The sequence below is a fragment of the Miscanthus floridulus genome, chromosome 3, assembly GCF_019320115.1.
Source record: "Miscanthus floridulus cultivar M001 chromosome 3, ASM1932011v1, whole genome shotgun sequence".
NCBI lineage: Eukaryota > Viridiplantae > Streptophyta > Magnoliopsida > Poales > Poaceae > Miscanthus > Miscanthus floridulus.
Genome location: NC_089582.1, coordinates 85970902 through 85993676, shown reverse-complemented (window position 1 = coordinate 85993676; position 22775 = coordinate 85970902). Strand labels below are relative to the sequence as shown.

General features: G+C 47.1%; 1 long non-coding RNA gene across 1 annotated transcript; it reads right to left on the bottom strand.

Annotated features, from left to right (window-relative positions):
* Positions 1-18064: 18064 nt before the first annotated feature.
* Positions 18065-22136, bottom strand: LOC136546040 (uncharacterized). The gene is made up of 2 exons (XR_010781226.1): positions 22086-22136; positions 18065-18321 (listed from the first exon to the last, which is right to left on the bottom strand). It is a non-coding gene; the product is annotated as an uncharacterized lncRNA (long non-coding RNA).
* Between the last annotated feature and the right edge of the window lie 639 nt (positions 22137-22775).

Genomic DNA, 22775 nt, shown 5'->3' with positions numbered 1-22775 from the left:
CGACCTAATTTCCGTGAAGGGAAATCCACAGAGTCGAAGTGTAATAAGACCATTGTAGATCATATTACCCAATTTTCTGGTCGAATACCACATCCATACAATGATAATATCAGAGTACAAATAGTGCGGAATTACATAATGTATTACATCACCGCATTGGCGGAATCAAAAGTAGCATTCATTCAGAACAGCTTGAAGATAAGATCGCCAAACTCGAGCGTAGGCACGAACACCTCAACCGTCAAACTCCTCGGAGCTATACTCTTCAGCAGAATTTGTGTGCCAAAATTTATCAGTACGATTTGTACTGGCCACTCCCATCATATGAGTATTGCTTTGTGGAAATTGGATGCAAGTTGGATATAATCAAGAGGAACCTATATGGCCGGGGTTTCCTATGTATTTAGCATATCAAGTATATAATAGTATAGTCAGGTTTTAACACCATTCCCACACACATTCCACCCCATTCCCTTTTCCGAGCCATGTTTCGATCCTAGGATCGATATACCACCATCTCCACCAACACCATACCATCGCTCAGTCGATAGGCCAACTCCCTCTTGGCACTGCCTCAAGGCTCGTAGCCCCTGGCTACGACCGACACTCTCTCATGGGGGAAGAAGAGAAGGACTCATCTCATTATCTAGTTTAAGCGAAACCCAGGAAAGGTCCATAGCCGACAAGTCGGCACATATATCGATCGATCAACCATACACTCTGCAGAGGTTTTACATAACCACAAGATCTGCCTTCCTCGCTGATCATCGTTAACTAGGCTGATTTCGGCCGCTTGCTAGACTAGGATAATGCCACTCTACCATTTAGCCCTTGTACACCCCGAGTCTAGTCTGGGGTGGCTGAAACTGTGAGTCATGAGCCGGGTCCACAAGGTCTCCATGAAGTCTCGAAAGGGTGTGGGGGAAATCCTCCACGCCCCGTACCTCCTTACACTGTCCGCTATCAACCTAGCAGTAGTGGCAAAATCCTACCAAGTAGTCCGGCCGTCCCGCACCATATAGGGCTAGTGGTACGTAAGGCTTCCCGATGAATCTGAGTACTAGTAAGTCCTTAGGGATGACCAAGCCAGAATGTCTCCATCAGGGTTTCTATTTACCGTGCCACCACAGCACCTCCATCCTGGGCTCCACCCATCACAGGTTCACACCCAAGTCCACCTCATATACCATTTACCCACCACAGGTATCCATGTCTAGGGGTGCCCAGGTAGCACCCCATGGCAAGACTTGCCCCAGGCTCGTCGTATATTCCAACTTGGTCGACACAACCCTCACCCTCCACACACCCAAGTCACACACATAACACTCTCCCCATAGTACAGATAACATCTGTTTCGACCACGCATAAATGTAGTATAAGCATAGTAGAAGTATGAGCAATGAAATATAGCAGCAAGCGTGTGTCTAGCCTAATAGCAGGGTATGCAGGGGTAAGGTTGTGTCAAGGTAAAGGCCACCAAGTAGGCATACTACCATGCAAGTCCTATCATAGTATGACTGTAGTAGTAAAGTAAAGCAATAGCAGTTCTATATTAGCCATGCGTAATAGGTGCTACGAGATTGGGTGGGATGTGGCACCTTCAGTGTAGTTGTCTCTGTTCTCCTCACGGTACTCATGGTCCTTGTCTGTCAGGTTCTCCTCCGAATCTGCAACGTCCATATTATAGTCACGTTAGCGACGTCTATAGAATAGCATATAGAGGCAATGAAAATTCAAAAGAGCCAAATACACTCAAACATGGGTTCATTGCGTAAAGCTCAATTTTAGATGAATTTTGGTCCTAGTTTCGTATTTTTCTGAGGTCGTATGAATTAGTTATGAATTTCCGAAGTTTAATTCATTTCTAAAAATGGAAAAGGCCGAATTATTCCTGGGCTGACACGTGTCACGCTGTGACTGGTCCATGTGGCATGCTGACATCAGCAAGACGTCATCATCTCGGTTCCGAGCTGATAGGTGGGGTCTAGCTGACGTCAGCATGACGTCAGCAACGTCATCAGTTCTGACAGGTGGGTCCAGGGACTCTTGGGTCACTAACATGTGGGTCCAGTCAAAGTCAACATTTGTCAACGGATGAGTCAACGGTCAACGTTTAGGGTCACTGACGTGTGGGTCCAGGGCTGCGGACGTCAGCAGCTGATGTCATCGCGACGTCAGCATGACATCACCCTAGCTGTGTTGGCTTCTGACGTGTGGGTCCCTCGTGACGTCAGCATGACGTCATCATCTGACATGTGGGTCTAGAGTGTCTGTGCCACTGATATGCGGGGCCAGGTCAACGGTCAACTCGGACTGGGTCTCAAACGAGCTCTGGTGGGCTCAGGTTAGGCCGGTCTGGGCTGGGCTGACCCGGACACGTGGCATGCTATGACACAGCCACATCACAACCTTGGGCCTCCACTGGGCTATGGTCTATGGCTTGCGGTCCACGGTGGACGCATGCGCCGGTCTATGGTGAACTGCTTCTCCTTCCAGTGAACCGCGTCTACCCTTCTTCTTTCTCTCTGTGGTCCACATGCACCGGGTGCATGCGCGTGTGGCCAGCGAGGGGAATTCCCGTGCCTCCTCTCTTGCCGTGCTTCCACCATTGGTGAGTTCACTGGTGAGCTCCCTTAGCAGCGCTGGTGTCCAATTGAGGAGGGGAAAAGCTCCCCCATGCCATGGCGACTGCGATGGTGGGGTCAAAGTGGCGGCCAAAGCTTCCTAGGGCCTTGGCCATGGTGATCGGCGGCTCGAGCATGACGGCGGCATTGGTGTGGTGGCTACGGTCTCAAAGAGGCGTTTTGGTGGGGCGTGTGAGCTTCTACGGATCCATGGGGACGCGGCGAGTGCGTCCAGGGCTCAAGGCGAGGCTTCGGGTTCCCATGTGGCTGGTAGGGGCTCCTCGGCGGCCATAGCGGCATGGTGACGATGGTGAGGCATGCGGGTGCACCACGGGGATCCAGTGGGGTGGTCACGGCGTGGTCGTAGGTGTGCGCGTGGGTGCGTGTGTACCCAGAGGCCGGAGACAGCCCTGGCCTATGTGCTCCCAGTGTGGAGCGCCATGGCCAACATGGTGAGGTTCGGCGGTGAGCAGGGAGAGACCAGGAGGGGGCTCACCATTGGTGTCATGGAAGATAGGGTGGTGATGCAGTGGCGGTTTGAGGCCGTGTAGCTCTAGAAGCCATGCAGCGCTGTCGTAGGCGATCGTGGCGTTGGCTCTGCTCCGGTGACTTCGGAGGTGCTCCAATGGTGCCTCCTTCTTCCTCCTCCCTCTCCCTTCCTTCTTCCTCACCCTTCTCTAACTTGGGTGTGCACAGGATGGCCACAAAGTGGCGGCGGGGCATTGAGAGAGCTCAGGGCACCAGGGGCCGGGGCTTTATAGCCGATCGGGGAACGGCGGAGCCCGGTGAACGACGGATGGGGATCAAGGGCGATCAGAGGTGCGTGCTTGCATCCAACGGCCCGCGCGTGGTTGCGTGGGCGCGGCACCAAGGAGACAGGGCCATGCCCCGGGCGTGACCCCTTGGCCCGCTCCTGCCAGGGCTATTGGGGCTTGGTCGAAGGCGTGAGCGGCGTGGGGGAGGAAGACGACACTGTGGACGGGGGTGGCTGACGTGCGGGGCCCATGTGGTAGTGGCAGCAAGGGAAAACGGGGAGGCGCGTGGGCATGGGCGACGCGCACTAGGCTGCTTGCTGGGCTACCACACGAGTTGGGCCGGCCTGCTGCTGTGCGCGCAATTGGGGCTGCTTGCTGGGCTGCTGCGCGCTGGCGGGCCGAGAGGCTTCTTCTTCTTCTTCTTCTTTTCTTTTTCCTTTTTCTGTTCTCTTTTTCGTCTTCTTTGTTTTGAATTCAAATTTGGTTTGAAATTTGAATTCCAATTTGGTGTACCTTTTAGATATGATGCCCATATCATTTTTATATATATAAGGAATTTATTTAGCTATTTTGTATAACAAAAATAGGTGTAGTTTTGTTATACACAAATGGAAATAGTTTTCTTTTTAAACATTTATCCTTTGGTTTGAATAATAATTACTTTATGGTGTGTTTCTTTAAAGGAGTTTTTAGACATTACATAAAGCAAATGAAAATCCAAATCACCATGTGAGTTAACAATATATGCTATGTTTCATTTGTTAGTATTTAAATAAACATGATTAACAATGGCATGACATGCTTGTGTGATGACTTAGGTTGGGTTAGACCTAATGCATCTCTTAGGTTGGGTTTCTATACATGACACTCATCAACACATGGGAGTTTTAAGAAAAAATTTGTAGTTGGTATTTTTAGTGTATGGATTTTTGGGTTGTTACACTTGGTGGCGGCAACCACTAAGAGAAACAAGAAATCCGTAGCCACAACGATCCTCAAGTGCCATTAGATGCAATCACTCAAGCAAATGCACTTGGAATCACTCAATCTCACTTTGGATTAGCAATCAAGCAACAAAGATGAGTGGGAGGGAGTATGCTCAGCTCACAAGGATGTCAAAGATGTCAAATGGCCAAGAGAGATGCCTTGGAGCCGGCCAAACACTATTTATAGATGTACCCAAATGAATAGAGCCGTTAGAGTCAAGGAGGGGTTTTCAGCGAGATGACTGGACGCGTCGATCACATTGATCGGACACGTCGGTCCAGCGTCAAGTTGCTCCCCCAAGCCACTCAACCCTCTCCATGTCACATGATTCAAATTTGACCGTTGGCTATGAATGTGCGCGCGAGTCAAGTGATGACCGGACGCACAGCTCGCGCCACCAGATGCTCAACCCTTCAGCGTTCGATCATTTCTAGTAAGCTCCCCGAGGTGTTTTCTACAGAGCAGACGTGTTAGGTCATATGAGACTAGATGTGCCATGGAGTTAGGTTAGTTCAAGACTAACGCCGAGCAGTGATGTTAGCGTACATCAGCGATGACCTAATGCACCCCATGCGCATTCGATCGTGCCCAACCGCCAGCACTCAGAAAGTGACCTGACAGGCCGATGCGACATGGCTAGCATCTGATGGCTCAGTACCGCTCTTGGCCAACTTCATGCCAACTTTTAAAAATGATCGGACTCACCGGGCAGCGTTCGATCAGGTCGACCCTTGCGTCCGGTCTCAGTAGCTCCTCCTTTTCTTTTTCTAAGTCCACAACCACTTCGCCCTTGCTTCCAACTTGCTAACCACAAAGTGTCAAACTTGTGTGCACATGTGTTAGCATTTTCCAAACCATTTTACAAGGGTCAAAGTTAGCACACTAGGCCCCTAAATGCAATGCATGAATCATGTCACCTAGTGCCACTCGATAAACCGTTTAGCCAAAGATTTCCCCTCTTTATAGTATGGCTATCGATCCTAAATACACTGACACCCTCTATGGTGTCTTAAGTGCAAAAACAAAACCCTATCTTATACCTTTGCCTTGATCTTCTTGGATTTTGTTTTTCTCTTTCTTCTTTTCCATGTTGAGCATGTGATCATCATCAACTCATGCCCATCTTCAATTCCATGTTCCTCATCTTACTCAATCACTTGGATTTGACCACCTTGTCTAATTCACATACTTAGATCAAAGGTTAGTCCTAGGTTTCATCAATTATCCAAAACCAAACTAGGGCTTTCAATCTCCCCCTTTTTGGTAATTGATGACAACCTATTTATAAAGATATTCAATAGAATTTTCTTGGATTCATGTTGCTTGCCCAAGCATATTACCATGTGTAAAGGTTATGGACAGGTTTCATAAACCCAAATTGGTAGCATTAGTTCCCCCTACATATGTGCTAAGAGTTTGGATTTGAAAGTTTGCACATATGCATGGATTAGAAAGTGTGGGGAAGTAATGGCTACCAAATGATGCTAAGATGTAAAGAATAGACCTTTGAAGCATGATACCAATCGGAGTTGCCATTTGAACACCATCCTTAGCACCATTAGTAACTAGACATTCACAAAAACTAGAAAACCCCGTGAGATCAACATTATATGAAAGGGTATAGTTTTTATATGATAAGCACAAGTCTAGTTACTCTTTTTATGCATGCTAGTGCTTCATTCATCATTCAAGTTACTACTTGTATACACCACACAAGCATGGATAGGGAATTGAAAAACTTGTGCCATGCAAGCAAACATATGTAAATGCACATACAAATGCAACATACAAGTTTATGAGCTTGCTCCCCCTACTTGTGTGCTTCAAATTTTAGTTGATCCCTTTATAATGTCATTTCATTTGTTTGCTCCCCCTATCTTACTATCTTTGAGAATTTCTCTCCCCCTTTGTCATCGATTAGCACAAAAGGTGAGCTCAAATTTTAGATAGGTTGGGGTGAAACCATATGAAGTGGGGATCATTTTCTCAAATTTTGTTCAATCTATATTACTTGCCTACGATATTTAACTTGGTTTGATCCAAGGACAAGCTTCTTTACACCTCCAAATAAGTGTTATCTTGTACCATGTTGAGTTAAACACTTATAGCTCATTTTTAGATCAAACACTAGGTTCACAAGCCCACAAACATGTCATATGCCACCACTAGATCATTACAAGCATACAAGTAATAGTGGTACCACACAAAGCTTCAAATTCATTTGATTTTCATGAATGAGCCTGTGGGGGTATTAACCCCTATACCCTTATGGCTAGGCTTGGGCCAGCTCGGATCAGTGGGTTCAGTCCACCAAAAGACGACGCACGGCCTGGCCAACCTATTCGGAGTCCCACATAAGGAGTCAAGACAGATTTGGTGATCAAGTAAGATCCTGGTCGGTTAGAATAGGAATCCTTATCCGGCCACATATGGCAATTGTAACTGGCTAGGATTAGTTTCCAAATCTATAACCTTGCCCCCCTAGACTATATAAGGCGGGCAGGGGACCCCTCTAAAAAACATCTCTCATTGACATACAACAATACAAATCAGACGCAGGACGTAGGTATTACGCCTTCTTGGTGGCCGAACCTGAATAAAACCTCGTGTCTGTCTTGCGTCACCGTCTTGTTTTGTGGGTTGCGCATCTGTCTGCCGATAATCTACTACCTTGGGTATACCCCTAGGTAGACTGCCGACCGTATTTCGTCGACAGTGGTGTGCTAGGTAGGGGGTGTGCGTACTGCTCTCCAAGCAAACAAGATGGTCATCGTCTCCGGCTCCATGGCTACGTCGAACGGCCTCACGTTCACCATCGGCCAGATCACCTGGACCACCAGCTTCGACGACTTCATCGCCATGACCACGGAGGAGGCGTGGACTCAGTTTGCGCTGACCACTACTTTGCCTGCATCGGCTACGGCTCCGACCATGGTGGATATGGCTCTGACCATGGTGGATATGGCTCCGACCACGATGGATGCGGCTCTGACCACGATGGATCTGACTGCGACCATGGTACATCTGGCTCCGACCATGCCTACATCATCTTCAGCCACGCCGACAACCAGTCATCTGCTTCCCCGCTACAAAGGGAAGCAGATCGACAACACCGACCTACTCGACTCCATCGATCGGGTTGGCACCAAACTCGCTAAAACCCTAGCTCTGGTAAGTATGATTCAAAGTCAACCTAATGAGCAAGTAACCACTCCCCACAATAGATCTATCCGACCAGCTCGGACTAGTCATCCTACACGACTTGGTACAGATCTCATGGTCATATCTACTCCTAAGGGGCGCTTCGCTCGTCGCCGGCCAGCCCTCGCGATGGGTCTCCGACTCTCTGAGTACAAAGCCTCGACAGAAAACCACTAGGTCCAGCCCTACGGCCTGCAAAACGCTACCTCCAGCTATGCGTACAACCTACAACGCCGCTCGGATCTATGTTTTATGCACCGACCTCGGCTGAAGCCACACAACTTCATCAACATGATCCGGATTGAAGATTATCATGAAGGATCCATCCACACGGTCCAAGAGGGTGACTCCAGCTCCTCGTCTGGCACCACATCTGATGCCTCCATCCACACCAAGCTCCAGCATCACGACAATGAAGGCGTCAAATACGATCTGGATATCCCAGATCATGCCCCAGGGTTCCCGCAATTCCCCTCTTTCCCGCCAAGGTGAGGGGGTTTGATCAACGTTGTCAGCAATGATGAACCACCGGTAGTTGGCAAAACAGAACAAGAAAGGACTGCACGCAAAGTGTGCAACATTGACTGGTTTAATCACTAGCAAATCAAAGCCGAAGCAGACCAGGAGGCACGACGCATAAGGGTCCAGCCACGTGACCTTAACAATGCTTTCAATAGGGTGGGGGACAAATAGGTCTTCAGGACTCCAAGCGCCAATGTAGCTGTCGCCATGGCAACAATGCAATGGCTACCCAACACCCCGGAAACCCAAGCAGTTCGCGATGAAATACAAGCCTATCTGACGGCTGCTATGGCCCAGACCACAGAGATTATAAACTAAGCTCGGGCTCCATCTGTCTCAATCGAGTCAAGCCACAGCCGCCAGCACCCAAGTCGCTCACAACCACTCAATCAATGTGGCTCGCGCAATAACGACCCATCAGACAACCGTCAAGGCAGAAACGGTGGCCATGATGGTGGCCAGGATGACAACTGCCGTGATGTCCAGGACGATAACCGCCGGGACAACTGCGACAATCATTGTGATAACCACAGTCGTAGGGCTAATCAAGATGGCAATCAAGATCGCCACGATGGCAATAACAATCTCTGCCATTACCTCGGTGGACGTGATCTGTGTGCCCACATCAACCAAAGGGCCGATGATCGAGCATCCCACGAAAGCTATCACTGTATGGAATATGACACTGCCCATGGCCCGCCAGGTTTAAAGCAGTTTACTCCACACCTTCGCCATGTCATATGGCCCAAGAATTTCAAGCTCGAGAAACTTCAAAAGTACGACGGCAAGGAAAACCCTAAATTATGGGTCATGCTCTACGAGACTGCGTGTAGATCAGCCATGGCTGACAGCATGTCATGTCCATCTATTTCCCAGTTGTTGTTGGCCATGCAGGTCACCAATGGCTGGTCAGCTTGCCGGTGAACTACTTTGACTCTTGGCAGGAGCTCAAGCAAGCCTTCATCGACAACTTCATTGCTACTTGTGAACAACCAGGCAACAAATATGATCTACAATGGATTCGAGATCGAAAAGATGAGCCACTGCACGAGTACGTCCGGCGCTTCTTGGAGATGCGCATCAAGGTCCCATCAATCTCTGACAACGAGGCAATCGAGGCTTTCATCATTGGCCTCCGCTTCCACGACGCCCTAAGGGACAAGCTCCTCCGCAAGAGACCTAAATTAGTCATAGCGCTCTTGGCCACCGCTAAGAAATATGCAGACGTCGATGATGCTAAAAAGATAATTATTGAAGAAGCAGCAAGGGTCCCACGCTCCGACCACCCTCCACACTGCGACAACTACCGTGGCAACCATGGTTGGAACGACAGTTTTGACCGCCGCAACCAGCGTAACGATTCCCGTGATCACCATGACCAATGTAATCAGCGGCGTAACCGCCGTGACGATTACAGGGGCAAGCGTGCTCGGGAAGACGACGGCGAGGTCAACACTGTTAAAAAGGGTGGCGGACGCTGCAACTATGAAGACAACTACGCCAAAGCATTGAAAGGGCCCTGCCAGCTCTATCCTAAGTCAAACCATACCATGGAGAATTGCCATGTCCTCAAGACTATCTACACGCATCAACAGGCTCCGGATATGTCTAACAAGCCTAACGACATAGGGGAACAGCGCAACGAGGATAACGACGATGACGATGCAGACCCTCGTCATAAATACGTCAAGCCAATAGATCGCGTGCACTCCATCATCGGTGGCAAAGTGTCCATCGAGACCAAACGGGAACGCAAGCTGCTCGCCCACGCTTGCTTGAACGTGGCAAACACAGACAACCTTCTCACCGATCCACGGCTCTTTCTGTGGTCTCACCACAAAATCTCCTTCAGCAGAAAGGACCAATGGGCCACAATACCTAAGCCAGGGCGTTTTCCCCTAGTCCTCGATCCTTGCATCAACAAGGTTCAGTTCGACAGAGTACTGATCGACGGTGGCAGCTCCATTGATATACTATTCAAGAATAGTCTGCCCGCCCTGAAAATAGCCTAGGCGGACCTCAAGCCGTACGAGGCACAGTTCTAGGGTGTTCTCCCTGGACAGAGTTCTACACCTCTCGGGCAGATCACGTTACTTGTGCAATTTGGGACCCCGGACCACTTCTGCACTGATTACATCAACTTCATGGTCGTTGACTTCGACAGCACCTACCATGCTATTCTTGGTCGACCATCGCTCACTAAGTTCATGGCCATACCTCATTACAGGTATCTGGTGCTCAAGATGCCTACAGAGAAAGGATTCCTAACCCTTAGGGGCAACGTATATGCAGCTTATACCTACGAGGACGACAGCTTCAAGATAGCAGAGGCCCACAACCTCTCTATCCGCATGGCCGAGACCATGCTCGAGGCTAAGAAGACCTCAGCCGACCTCCTGGAGATCTTAGAACTCGAGGCTCCACGCAAGAACATCAAGTCCAAGGAGCACAAGGTGATCCAGCTGGTCGACAGTGATCCCAGCAAAACGGCCCTTATCAGGGCCAACCTAGATCCCAAATAGGAAGACGTGCTCATCAGGTTCTTGAGGAGCAACATGGATGTGTTTGCATGGAAACCTGCCAACATACCCGGTGTACCTCGGAACTTGATCGAGCACTCCTTAAATGTCAACAGCAAGGCCAAACCAATCAAGCAGAAGCTACGACGATTTGCTCGTGACAAAAAGGAGGCGATTAGGGTAGAAGTTACATGGCTTTTGGCAGCCGGATTTATCAAAGAAGTGTATCATCTAGAGTGGTTAGCCAACCCGGTTCTTGTATGCAAAAAGAATAATGAATGGAGAATGTGCATTGATTATACTAATCTCAACAAACACTGCCCTAAGGACCCCTTTGACTTACCTTGCATAGACGAGGTCATAGATTCAACCACCGGGTGCGAGCTAGTTTCCTTTCTCGATTGCTACTCTGGTTATCACCAGATCGCTCTCAAAAAGGACAATCAGATCAAGACATCTTTCATCATGCCTTTCGGCGCCTACTGCTACATGACTATGTTGTTCGGGCTCAAGAACGCCGGGGCTACCTACCAACGCGCTATACAGGCCTGCCTCAACGACAAGATAAAAGACGGCCTCGTCGAGGCTTATGTTGATGATGTAGTCAAAACCAAGGAAGCGCATACCCTTGTTGACAACCTGGAATGCACCTTCGCAGCCCTCAATACATTCCAATGGAAATTAAACCCAAAGAAGTGCATCTTTGGTGTTCCTTCTAGTATACTACTTGGCAATATCATCAGTTACGATGGCATACGCCCTAACCCGGAGAAATTCAAAGCTGTCTTAGACATGAAGCCCCCAAAAAAGGTGAAGGATGTTCAGAAGCTTACCGGATGCATGGCTGCTTTAAGCCATTTCATATCAAGATTAGGAGAAAAAGGACTACCATTTTTCAAACTGCTCAAAGCATCTGAGAAGTTTGAGTGGTCGGAGGAAGCAGATGCCGCCTTCACGCAGCTAAAACAATACCTTACATCACCTCCAGTCCTCACTGCTCCTAGAGAAGATGAAACTCTCCTACTTTACATTGCGGCAACCAATCGGGTGGTCTCCACTACCATGGTGGTCGAGCACGACGAGCCGGGCCACGCCTACAAGGTACAACGACCAATTTATTTCATCAGTGAGGTACTCAATGAATCCAAGACCAGGTACCCATAGATTCAGAAACTGCTCTACACCATACTGATAACATCTCGAAAGTTGAGACATTACTTCAATGGATATCGTGTGGTGGTTATGACCAAGTACCCTTTGGGGGACATCATTCGCAATAAGGATGCGAACGGGCACATCGCCAAATGGGTAATGGAGCTATGCCCCTTCTCCTTGGAATTTGCAAGCCGTACTACAATCAAGTCTCAGGCACTCATCGATTTCATCATCGAGTGGACAGACTTAAGCACGCCTGCCTCTTCGGGATCTGATGAATATTGGACGATGTACTTCGAGGCTCTCTCAACATTGATGGTGCGGGAGCAGGAGTTCTTTTTGTGTCACCATCCAAGGAGCAGCTTCGGTACATCCTTAGGATTTATTTCCCAGCATCTAATAATGCCACCGAGTATGAAGCATGCATGCATGGTTTACGCATTGCGGTTGAGCTTGGTGTTAAACGTCTCTATGCCTACAGAGACTCGGCTCTAGTCATCAACCAACTCAATAAGGACTGGGACATGACCAACAAAAAGATGGATGCATACTGCAAATTGATCAAAAAGCTGGAAGGCAGGTTCTATGGCATCGAGTACATACACGTGGTCTAGGACAAGAACCAAGCAGTGGATGCACTGTCAAAGTTAGGATCATCCCAAGCCAAAATCCCACATGGCGTATTCGTCCAAGACCTGCTCACGCCTTCCATCGAAGAGGAAGATTCTACGGTCGACAAAGCTCTAGACTAGCAATTAGTGGCTACGGTTCCAGCGCCGAGCACCACCGAGCCGCCACTGACCACTCGTGAGCCAGACTGGAGAATACCTTTCATCAAGTACTTAACAGATGGCAGCGGTTATACTGATCGAACAGAAAGTGAGCGCCTGATGCGTCGTAGTAAGCAGTATCTGCTCATCGATGGCAAGTTATGGCGCAAAAACGCATAGGAGAAAATCTTGATGAAGTGTATAACCTAGGAGGAAGGCGAACATCTCCTGGACCAAATCCACTCTGGCTCCTGCAGCAACCACACGGCCTCAAGAATGTTGGTCGGTAAGGCTTTCCGAGCAGGGTTCTATTGGCCATCAGCAGTAGCTGACGCAGAAAAGCTAGTCCACCACTATGAGGGTTGTAAGTTCTTCACCAAGAGAATCCATGTACCAGCACATGAGATCTAGACAATACCAGCCTCTTAGCCCTTTGCATGCTAGGGACTGGATATGATCGAGCCCTTCAAACCGGCTCTTGGGAAATTTACATGCGTCTTTGTGCTGATCGACAAATTTTCTAAGTGGATAGAATACATGCCTTTGGTACAGGCATCTTCAGAAAAGGCTATCACGTTCCTTGACCAGGTCATCCATTGTTTTGGCATATCCAACAGCATCATTACTGATCTAGGTATTCAGTTCACCAGGAACGCTTTTTGGGACTTCTACGATGAAAGGAGCATAGTAGTAAAATACATCTCGGTGGCGCACCCTAGAGCTAATGGACAAGTCAAGCGGGCAAATGGCATGATCTTGGATGCATTGAAGAAGAGGATGTACAGAGAAAATGATAAAGCTCCTGGAAGATGGCTCAAAGAGTTACCAGCCATGGTCTAGGGCCTCAGAACTTAGCCTAGTCGTAACACCGGCGTCTCACCATACTTTATGGTTTACGGCGCTGAGGCAATCCTCCCACCAGATATAGCTTTCAGATCAGCGTGAGTAGAGAACTTCGATGAAGGCAAGGTCAATGAAGTATGGGAGCTAGAGGTGAATAGTGCAGAAGAGAAGCGGCTCGATTCTTGTGTACGTACGGCTAAATACCTTGCTGTTTTGCGTAGGTACTACAACAAAAATTTTAAAGAGCGGTTCTTTGTGGTCGGGGACCTAGTCCTGAAGTGGAAGACGAACCAGGCTGGTGTCCATAAACTCGCAACCCCATGGGAGGGGCCATTCATGATCAAGGAAGTCACACAACCAATGTCTTACAGGTTAGCTCACCTGGACAGTATGGACGTACCAAACTCGTGGCACATCGACAAGCTTAGATGTTTCTATGCTTAACTACTAAGATATGTACTCCTCTTGTACTTTCAAATTACTTCAATAAAGCTATTATGATTTCTCCGACCACTATAATGTGTCACTTCGAATTTCATGATTATTCTAACTTAGCCAGTAAAAGCCGACCACCACTCCTTCTATGGTTTTCGGAGCAGGCCCTATCTCCGGTTCCACCCAACACGTGCATGGGATCCGCTCTCTATGTTACGGGTGATCGGTAGGTCTCCCTTGGTTTGACTTGTCTACGTCTACGTGTGCACAGGTCACGCGCCTCACACTCCGACCACATGGCAAACTAAGGCTGCACAAACTGTTCGAGATGATGTGTCGAGCAAAACGGTACAACTAAACAGAACATTAACATGTTCTTACTTAGTTACACCAACATGAGTCTCAAGCTTAAATATGTTTTATACAAAGCAAACAAGCTTATGATATACAATTACGTTATTACAAGCTCACCTGAAGAGGCCCGAGTTTACAATAACACAACTATGTCCTCCTTCTATAGCTCTAAGTCTATTACATTGGCTGGTCGGAGCGCGCGGCACAAACTGCTCGTTGCTCCCGATATCCTACTCGAGTCTCAGGGACTCTTGTGCTAGTCGAGCTGAATGGGATGGCCCCGCCAATGCCTGGCTGGTTGAGACCGTGGGCTTCATCGGTTGGCTGGCAACTGATGGCGTTCCCAACTAACTTGTCGATGGCGTACCCTGTACAGGTGCCGTCCCACCTCCACACAGGTTAATGTCGCCAATTATCTTTGATGATAGGTCTAGCTAGGCCATCTGAAGCTCCTCCACCTTGTCTGGGTCTACCTCCTTTGGGTATCCAGCCTCCAGGCGCTTGAGATCGATCAGGGGGTAGTGGGCACACACCATGCTTAGCACATGGGCACTCGTGTACTCACCCGCCTCCTTCACGAACTCTTGGAACCATCCCCATGCTTGTCTGCATCTCTCGACCAGTTCGAGCCGGGGCGTCCTTGGCTCTCCCTCTATGAGTGCCGGGTCGACAAGGTCGAGGATGGGCAAAATGCCAGTCGCCACTTCTTGGCACCGGTTCTTCCATGTGTCCCGATCCTCGGTGGCCTCGAGGCATCATGTTTTCTAGCCGTCATGCTCTTTCATCATGGCTTCTAGATGCCTCTTGGCATTGACTTTTAAAACTGCACACCGTACAAGACATCAAAAGTAACGATACGACAAGATAAGGCAGCTAACAGAATGAGAAAGGTGGTCTGGAACACTTACTTTTCAGTTCTTCATTCATTTTGGTGGTGTGGTCCTAGAGTCGAGCCTGGTTGCATGCCAGTTTCTCATTGTCCTCCTTCAGGCGACCACACTCTATGGTCGTGTGGCTATTGTCCTCTTGGTGGCTAGTTACTTTAGCTTCTAAGCCTGCATTACAGCTGTCACTACCAGCAACGCAACAACACGTGTCATACACTTGCTGTGATAAAATGACAACTTACTTGTTTTCCCCATTCTTTGTTATTGAGCTAGCCGACTAGGTTCTGGTTCTGCGCCTCTCGCTCTGTCCTCTCCTGGTCGGCGGCTTCAAGTTGGCGGCACAAGCGTTCCACCTCGTCCACCAGTTCTCTATTGTTCGTCATGATTCCCTCAATCTGGTCGAAGCACCTCTTTCGGTACTTTGCGGTCTTCATCAAGTCCTGAATATAAACAAGCTAAGTCAGATAGTTCGACTACATAACAGGGTCAAGTGGTCAAGCCAAACATACCTAGACTTCGGTCACCAGACATTTTGCCGCTCGTTCAACTTTTAGGGTCTCTTTGACCTCTGGGATTTCTTCGTGCATAACCCACTCGTCGTTCCGCCAACACGACACATATACATGTTGTCGTTTATCTTGGGGACGGCCAAGGATTTCTTCTACTTCATCCTCTTCAGCCTCTTGTTCAGGGGGCGGTGCTGGTCTGGAGTCTGCATTCTCCATGACCACTATGGCTTTCCCACGAGCCGCAGCATCGGCTAGCGTGCTCTGTGCCAACTCCGGTTGCTGCTCCTCGGCTTGGTCTGGTTCCCTTGGCGCTAAGGTATCTGCTTCAGCAGGGTTAGTGCTCGGAGCACTTGTACTATGCTCGGCTATCTTCTAGACCAGCTGCTCAGGGACTGACGTCTGGCCGCTCATCTGCTGAGGTTCTGGTGGAATTTCTTCTATAGGTTCCTCCACAACCGGCTGCTGAGCAGTTCTTTCCACCAGTACTGGCGAAGCCGTGCCATACCCGGCTAGCTGGTCGGGATTTTTGGTGGACGCCGACCTAATATACCAGAGAAAAGTTCAGAAGACAATAGTATTCAATACAAATTATAAGCTTACACCAAAGTTACAGATACTTATAGCTTGGAAGCACGGAATGACATGGCGAAGGAGCATCTCTTTGACCGCGCCTACTCCACGTGCTCGGCAGGCTCCACCGGGTCTTGTTCCATGACCGTTACTGGCACCGGAGTTTGGTGCTCGACACTCCCTCCGCTTGTCCTCTGTGTTGTAATGGTCGGTGATGCGATCACTGCTGGCACAGAGGAGCCACCCTGCTCTATCGACTCCATTTGTCTCCTCCTCTTTCGGGGGATGAGTCGGAAGATGTCCGTATCCTCTATTTCATCATTTGAAAGAGGGAAGATGGCTTGATGACATTTGGTGGCCGCCGGCTGCTTGCCAGCCGCCCTGGCCATTGCCTCCTCCCTAACCTCGAGTGTCACCCAGTGGACGTCTTCGATCCTAGCACTGGTCTAGGTAGTTGGGCCAGCAACTTACAGCCAATCCACACCAGGGGGTGGAGACACGAACACTGCTGCCTGGTCACGACCATTCCTCTAGGAAACGTAAAGGATACAACATAGTCAAATTTTGTTACGATATAACTCTACAAGTACAAGGAAGCATCATTTAACTTTGGGGGAGGTTGGGCCAGCTTGAAGGCATGCTCGATGTCGCTTAACCTGACATAATTGGGATTGGCTAGGTTGAATAGCTCCCCAATCCTGGCCTTGATTTCGATCTTGTTGAGCGCCTCTTTTCTGGTCCTCGTTAGATCTGCGCTCCCCTAGTACTCAAAGCCAGGATGTACCCTCTTCTGGTAGGGCTAGATCCTTCAGCTGATAAAATTCCTGACCATGCTTGGACCATCCAGCTTTCCCCATGGGATCATCCCGAGCAGTTCTGCGATCTGCTCCAAGTGCTCGGGCTTCTCCGACCAGCTGTTCTTCTTCTCCGGAATCAACCCCACGTCGCATAGGGTGATTGTGTTCGGCTCTTCATGGATGTAGAACCACTTCTTGTACCATTCATCCAGCGAGGTGTTCTAGGGGCAGTGCAAGTACTAGGCCTTCATACCATCACGCAGATTGAGGTAGACCCCTTCGGCTATCTTCAAGCCGCCGCTCCCTTTCTTCTGTAGACAAAACACACTACAAGATTTTCGGTCTACTGCAACGCCAAAAAAGTGTAGCAAAAGACCCAAAAATGGTGGCCATAGTAATTTTGCTACCAATTTTTTTTGGTTAAATGTCGTTGCACTTGTAAGGGTAGCAATAGCATAATGCAATGGGTTACATTTTAGTTGCGACACACAGCCCCTCTATTGCAACACTTTTGACGCTTTTGCAACACCTGGTGAGTGTTGTAACAAAAGCAATTGCAACCACTATGGGTGTGGTAATAGTATCAATTGCAACGAACTAGGCGTTGCTAGCGATACGTATTGCGACACGCTGGTCGTGTAGCAACACAATGCAAGCGCAACGCAACACAGGTGTTGCAATCGTGGTTGTTGCTACGCAGAGAAAGCATTGCAATAGAGGTTCTCTATTGCCACGTCGCCTAAATGGTTGCTATAGGTGGCTTAGGTTATTGCAACATCTCTTCAGGTTGGTTGCTACAGAGAGGTCGTATATTGCCACGTTTCTGATTGGTTGCTATAGATGGCATAGGCTATTGCCACGTTACTTAGGTTGGTTGCTACAGACAGGTCATCTATTGCCACGTTACTAACTATCTGGTTGCTATAGGTAGATTCCTCTATTGCCACCGTCATCTTTTTGTAGTTGCAAGAGATAGTTTCTCTATTGCCACGATTATCGTACCTATTGCCACGACTAAATGTGGTTGTTATATGTGCCATCATATATTGCAACGCTAGATTAATATATTAATAATTCATGTTGCGACACTTTGTTTGGTAGCTTAAATTAATAATCGCAAAACGACAAATACATAATGAAGGAAGCATCGACATCCATTAAAACGAAATATAATTTGTTCATACAAAATCTTTAACAAAACACACCGAGTGTCAAACTAAATGAGAACACAAGTAGATAGCTTAACACATAATAATGTGTTAAGCACAGACAACTGTTTGAACTCATTCGAATCAAAAGACTAATGTCTACTGTAGCAGCGAAGGTTCCCTTGATATGTATGTTGGCCATCGTCCCACCATTCGCATGCTCCTTCTCAAACTCAAGATTCCTCCTGAAAAAATCATTGACATGCATTAGTTAAACTGAGACTAGTGGTGGCAAAGCTAATTGAACACTGAAGCAAAACACGAGCTACAGTACTAGAGTTCTGTGAGCTGCAGTACTATCAACCACTAGTACAGTGCCCGTGCTAACGCCATGTTCATTTCAGGATACACATGAAAACAATCAAACAACGATATTTTTTATTGTTTTGGCTACCAGTAAACTTTCAACTCGGAAGTAACAGTAGCAGAAGCAGCATGAAAGAACCAAGTTAATCAACTCGGCAAAATCGGCGTAGTAGGTAACCGGCCATTTGACCACATCGAGCAGTTTGATCGTTGAAAGAGCATCATAATTACTTTAACACTTACTTATGTTAATGAACAGCTCTACGATTCCTCTGATTCCGAATCTGACACTGAGCGCCTTGCCACTGTCAATGAAACTTGATGATGAGAACCTTGCGGTGAAGACTACCTCAAGTTGGTCAGCAGCAGAACAACCTCCAGTTGATTCAGTATAAGTACAAAACAATGTATCTGTGGTGCTGACCAAAATAATGTGGCCATCAAGACCGACAGCACACTTATTAGGTCTTCTAAAAAAATTGTTCAGAAATAGTTTGAAGGGTGGACTGTTGACAGTACAAAAATGGTTTTGGCTAAAAAGTATAATGCTCGTGCTAACGCTACGGCATCTAGAAAATCAAATAACATATAAAAAGCAAAAACATCTTGAATTTTATTGCTCACATTCATGAGATCCATCGTCTCATCTTGCATGTTTTGGTAGATAACAGAAACAAGGTAAATTCGAGGCAGCCAATTGTATATTAAATATTAGTATTTAAAAGAAATGGTAAATATCACTTGCATATGACACAATTCAGCTATGACATGATGTCGTTAGGGTAAAAAATAACACTAGAAAAATTCCAGCTTGTATGAATTGGTCTTCCATTCAGTTTCAGCCGCTTGCACACGTCCTATATCAATCCTGCACCAAGAGAGTATTATATATTTGCTACTGATCAAGTATTCACAAATAGTGCAGTGGTATATGTAAGCTCAAGGATTTGACTATTTACTTAGTTGGTAGTTGACCTAGGATTGAAATATGAAGGCAAAGAAAATCATTTGCTTAAGCTGAAGGCCTTTACGGTTGCAGACTTGCAGTGCATCACCAGGAAAACTAAAAGGGATGACTATTTCTTCAATTCAGAGACAATTGGATTATTGTTCATGTGCTCTGAAAATTCAATCTCTGTGTACTGAAAACAGAGGGTACCAACTGAAAACAGAAGTCATTTTATTCATTGCTGAATATACACACTCCAGGCAAGATCAGACACTTGATATTAGCCTTTGTTAATAGAACAGGTCGCTAACTTACCCTCTCCTCCATGATCCATAGCATTGCCTACGGTATGAACATCTACATCTTCTGAAAGCAGCAAAAAAGAGTGGGCTGAAATCAATTTCCATGATTCACTATTGCCATCTGAAAAAATAACCAGTCCTAAACACTGAAATTTAACAACATAAATCTGACCATAATTGAAACAGTCTTGTAGGTGTTCTTCATCCAACTCACATGAACTCTCTAGATAGACAAAATCAAAGCTGGCTACAGGAAATTAAGCTACTGATCTCTGAAGTCCGACACCAATTGAAACTCCATACCGATCTATGAAATCCAACAACTGTAGATATCTGAAAACATTCCGTGCTAAGGAATTGAAACTCAAAAAACCTGACTTACCCTGCATTCCGGTTGCAATAGCAGGGTCTCCATCTCCTCCTTAAAAAATCTATTGTACAATTTCTATTCATGAGAAACAATGATAAACTTACAAAAGGCATCAATATCTAGTCATGAGAAACTTAGCAAGACATGGTTTTCTATTTTACGATTTTTCTGTGATTTAAAAAGGAGAGCAATGATAATTCCATTGATAATTGACTATATCCATTGTATGAATGGTTAAAACGAACTATCGAGAAAATATTTATAGGCTATCACCAAGCGAAGCTAAAAATTACTGATTTGTCATCCAGGCCATATATTCCTTTGAAAAAATTAGCGATCTTGAATGTTTCATATGAAAAATATATATATTTTAACAACTGATCCCACTATCATCACAGGAATACAAAAGCAATCAGAAAAAGTGAAGCTCAAAAGCATTCAGAAATTAAGCGGGAGATATTTTTATAAGAGTGAAAAAGTTGCAGCATTCAGCTCAAACTAAAAGACCTTTTGCATTGAGAACTTGCGTGGGAGACTGGGAGCTAGAACGCTGAGCCAATTAGTTGGGAAGCAACCACAAGAATGCAAGATGAGCAGAGCCAGCGAAGAGAGACAGCCACACCACAGGTCCTGAAACTCCTTGCGGATGCTGTAGTCGGCCAGGGTGCGTTCGTCCTACGGCTGCTTCCCAGAGAAGATGAGCTTCTGCTTGTACGACGCCATGCCTGAGCACAAGAAAATGTAACAAAGTTGGTAAACAGAAACAGGAAATTCTAAAGGAATTAGATTGGAACGAAATCAGAAGCAATGGACCTTTTCCAATTGTGTTTAATGATGAAGAACAAAGAGCCGCCAAATCTAACAGAAGCCACTTGCCGGATGCAACCAAGCTCGATTACGCAAGAAGAAAGACCACACAAAATCCTCTCCTCTTCTCCCCGGATCCAAAAAAAAAGTTGTCACCCAGGTCGATCCCACGAAGCAAGATCGGAGGGCCGTCGCGGTCGGGGATGGCGATGGCCGCGGTGGAGGCGGGGAAGCAGCCGACGTCACGGGCGCGCTCGAGCTGGCAGCTGTAGAGCGTGACCTGCTGGGGGCTGGCGGTCGTGAGCACGACGGCGTCCATGCCTTCCACAGCCGGCACCATGCCTTCCGCACCATGCGCGCCCTCCGTCGCCGCGGGCACGAGTCCATCACCTCAGGCGCCTTCGGCCGGTCGCTGGCCAACACCGGTGGGGCGGGGGAACCCTAGCCGTGGGATCCCCCCGCTCCTCGTACTCGTCCGCGCCGCTGCCGCGCGCTCTGGATTCCGCGCGCTTCGAAGAGGAGCTGAGCCGCGCCTTGTGGCGGAAGGAGAGAGGAGGTTTTAGGGGAGGAGGAGGAGAGGGGGCGACGGCGATGCGCGTACGGCGGCGGCGAACGGGAGGCGGAGATCCGCGTCGGGGCAGAGAGAGAGACGCGTTTCATTTTTTGGGAAAATAAAGACAGCCTGCAGAGGGATCAAACCGTGGCCGCCTGGTTTGGGCGTGGGCCGTGGGGGGCTGGGGTCGGAGCCTCGGAGGGAGGGCGGACATGGGCGCTAGGCGCGGGCGGGCGTTGGGGGCGATCCAAACAAGGAGCACCGTCGGATTTGCACGATTAATGAGAGAGAATGGTTAAGAGAGAATTTGGTGTATTTGTTTTAATGGTGTTATATTTTTAGGTGTATTTATGAGTGTGGATGTAGCATAGGTCATGACTGTGGAGTAGGCATTTATTGTGTGGCTGTAGATTTATTCTAACTGGTGTATTATAGGGTAGGGTAGATGAACTTTGAAGCGTAAAGCAAATATAAACATACATGCAGCTGCCTCCCAAGACATTTTATGAGCACAAACACATCCATATATATTTCTAATCAGCAAGAGGAAACTAAGCCTGAACCATATTTAGGAGCAGAACAAAAGAATAGCTATGTACTTCTCCAAAAGGACTATATGTTCCTTTTTAATGCAAAGAGAGATAAAAGGTTTCACATAGTACCTGTGTATTCTTTTTGGACAATGCAGATCTTTTCCTAGCCGCAGTTTCCTTCAGTTGCTTTGCTGTAGTATAAACAGCACCTGAATTCGCTGCCAAATTACTTCTAGTCATGCGCCCTCTAGTGAGACGTTCTTCAGCTGTGGAAGAAGGGGGTTGTTGTTCTGGCTGGCTGGTTTCTTGGGTAACCTGAAAATAAATGGTTGGTGGTAAAAATTACACCCCTTGACAAGAATATGACATGCATGTTACAATTAAACATTCTTCAATTATCATCAAACTACCTGCTGACTATTCACATGTAAATAATAAATAATATAGTACAAAATTTTATAATTATTTTTTATAAATATATTTACATATACAATAACTAAAACAACTACAACTGTTTAAAATTGTAAAATTGAACCTTTAAAATTGGGGGAAAAATTTTAATTTTAAAAAATTAAAATCAAAACTATTAAAATAATTTTGAGACACCAAATGATCTCAAATGAAAATTTGATAAACATCAAAGTTGTTCAACTCATTAAGATCTACAACTTTTATTTCGGTCATCTTGTCATTTGACTAAATTTGAACCTTTCAAATTTAAAATTTTAAAAAATGACAAGTTCGAACCAAAATTTGAGACCCAAAATGATTTCAACATAAAAAGTGATGAATACCAAAGTTGTTCAACTCACTAATATC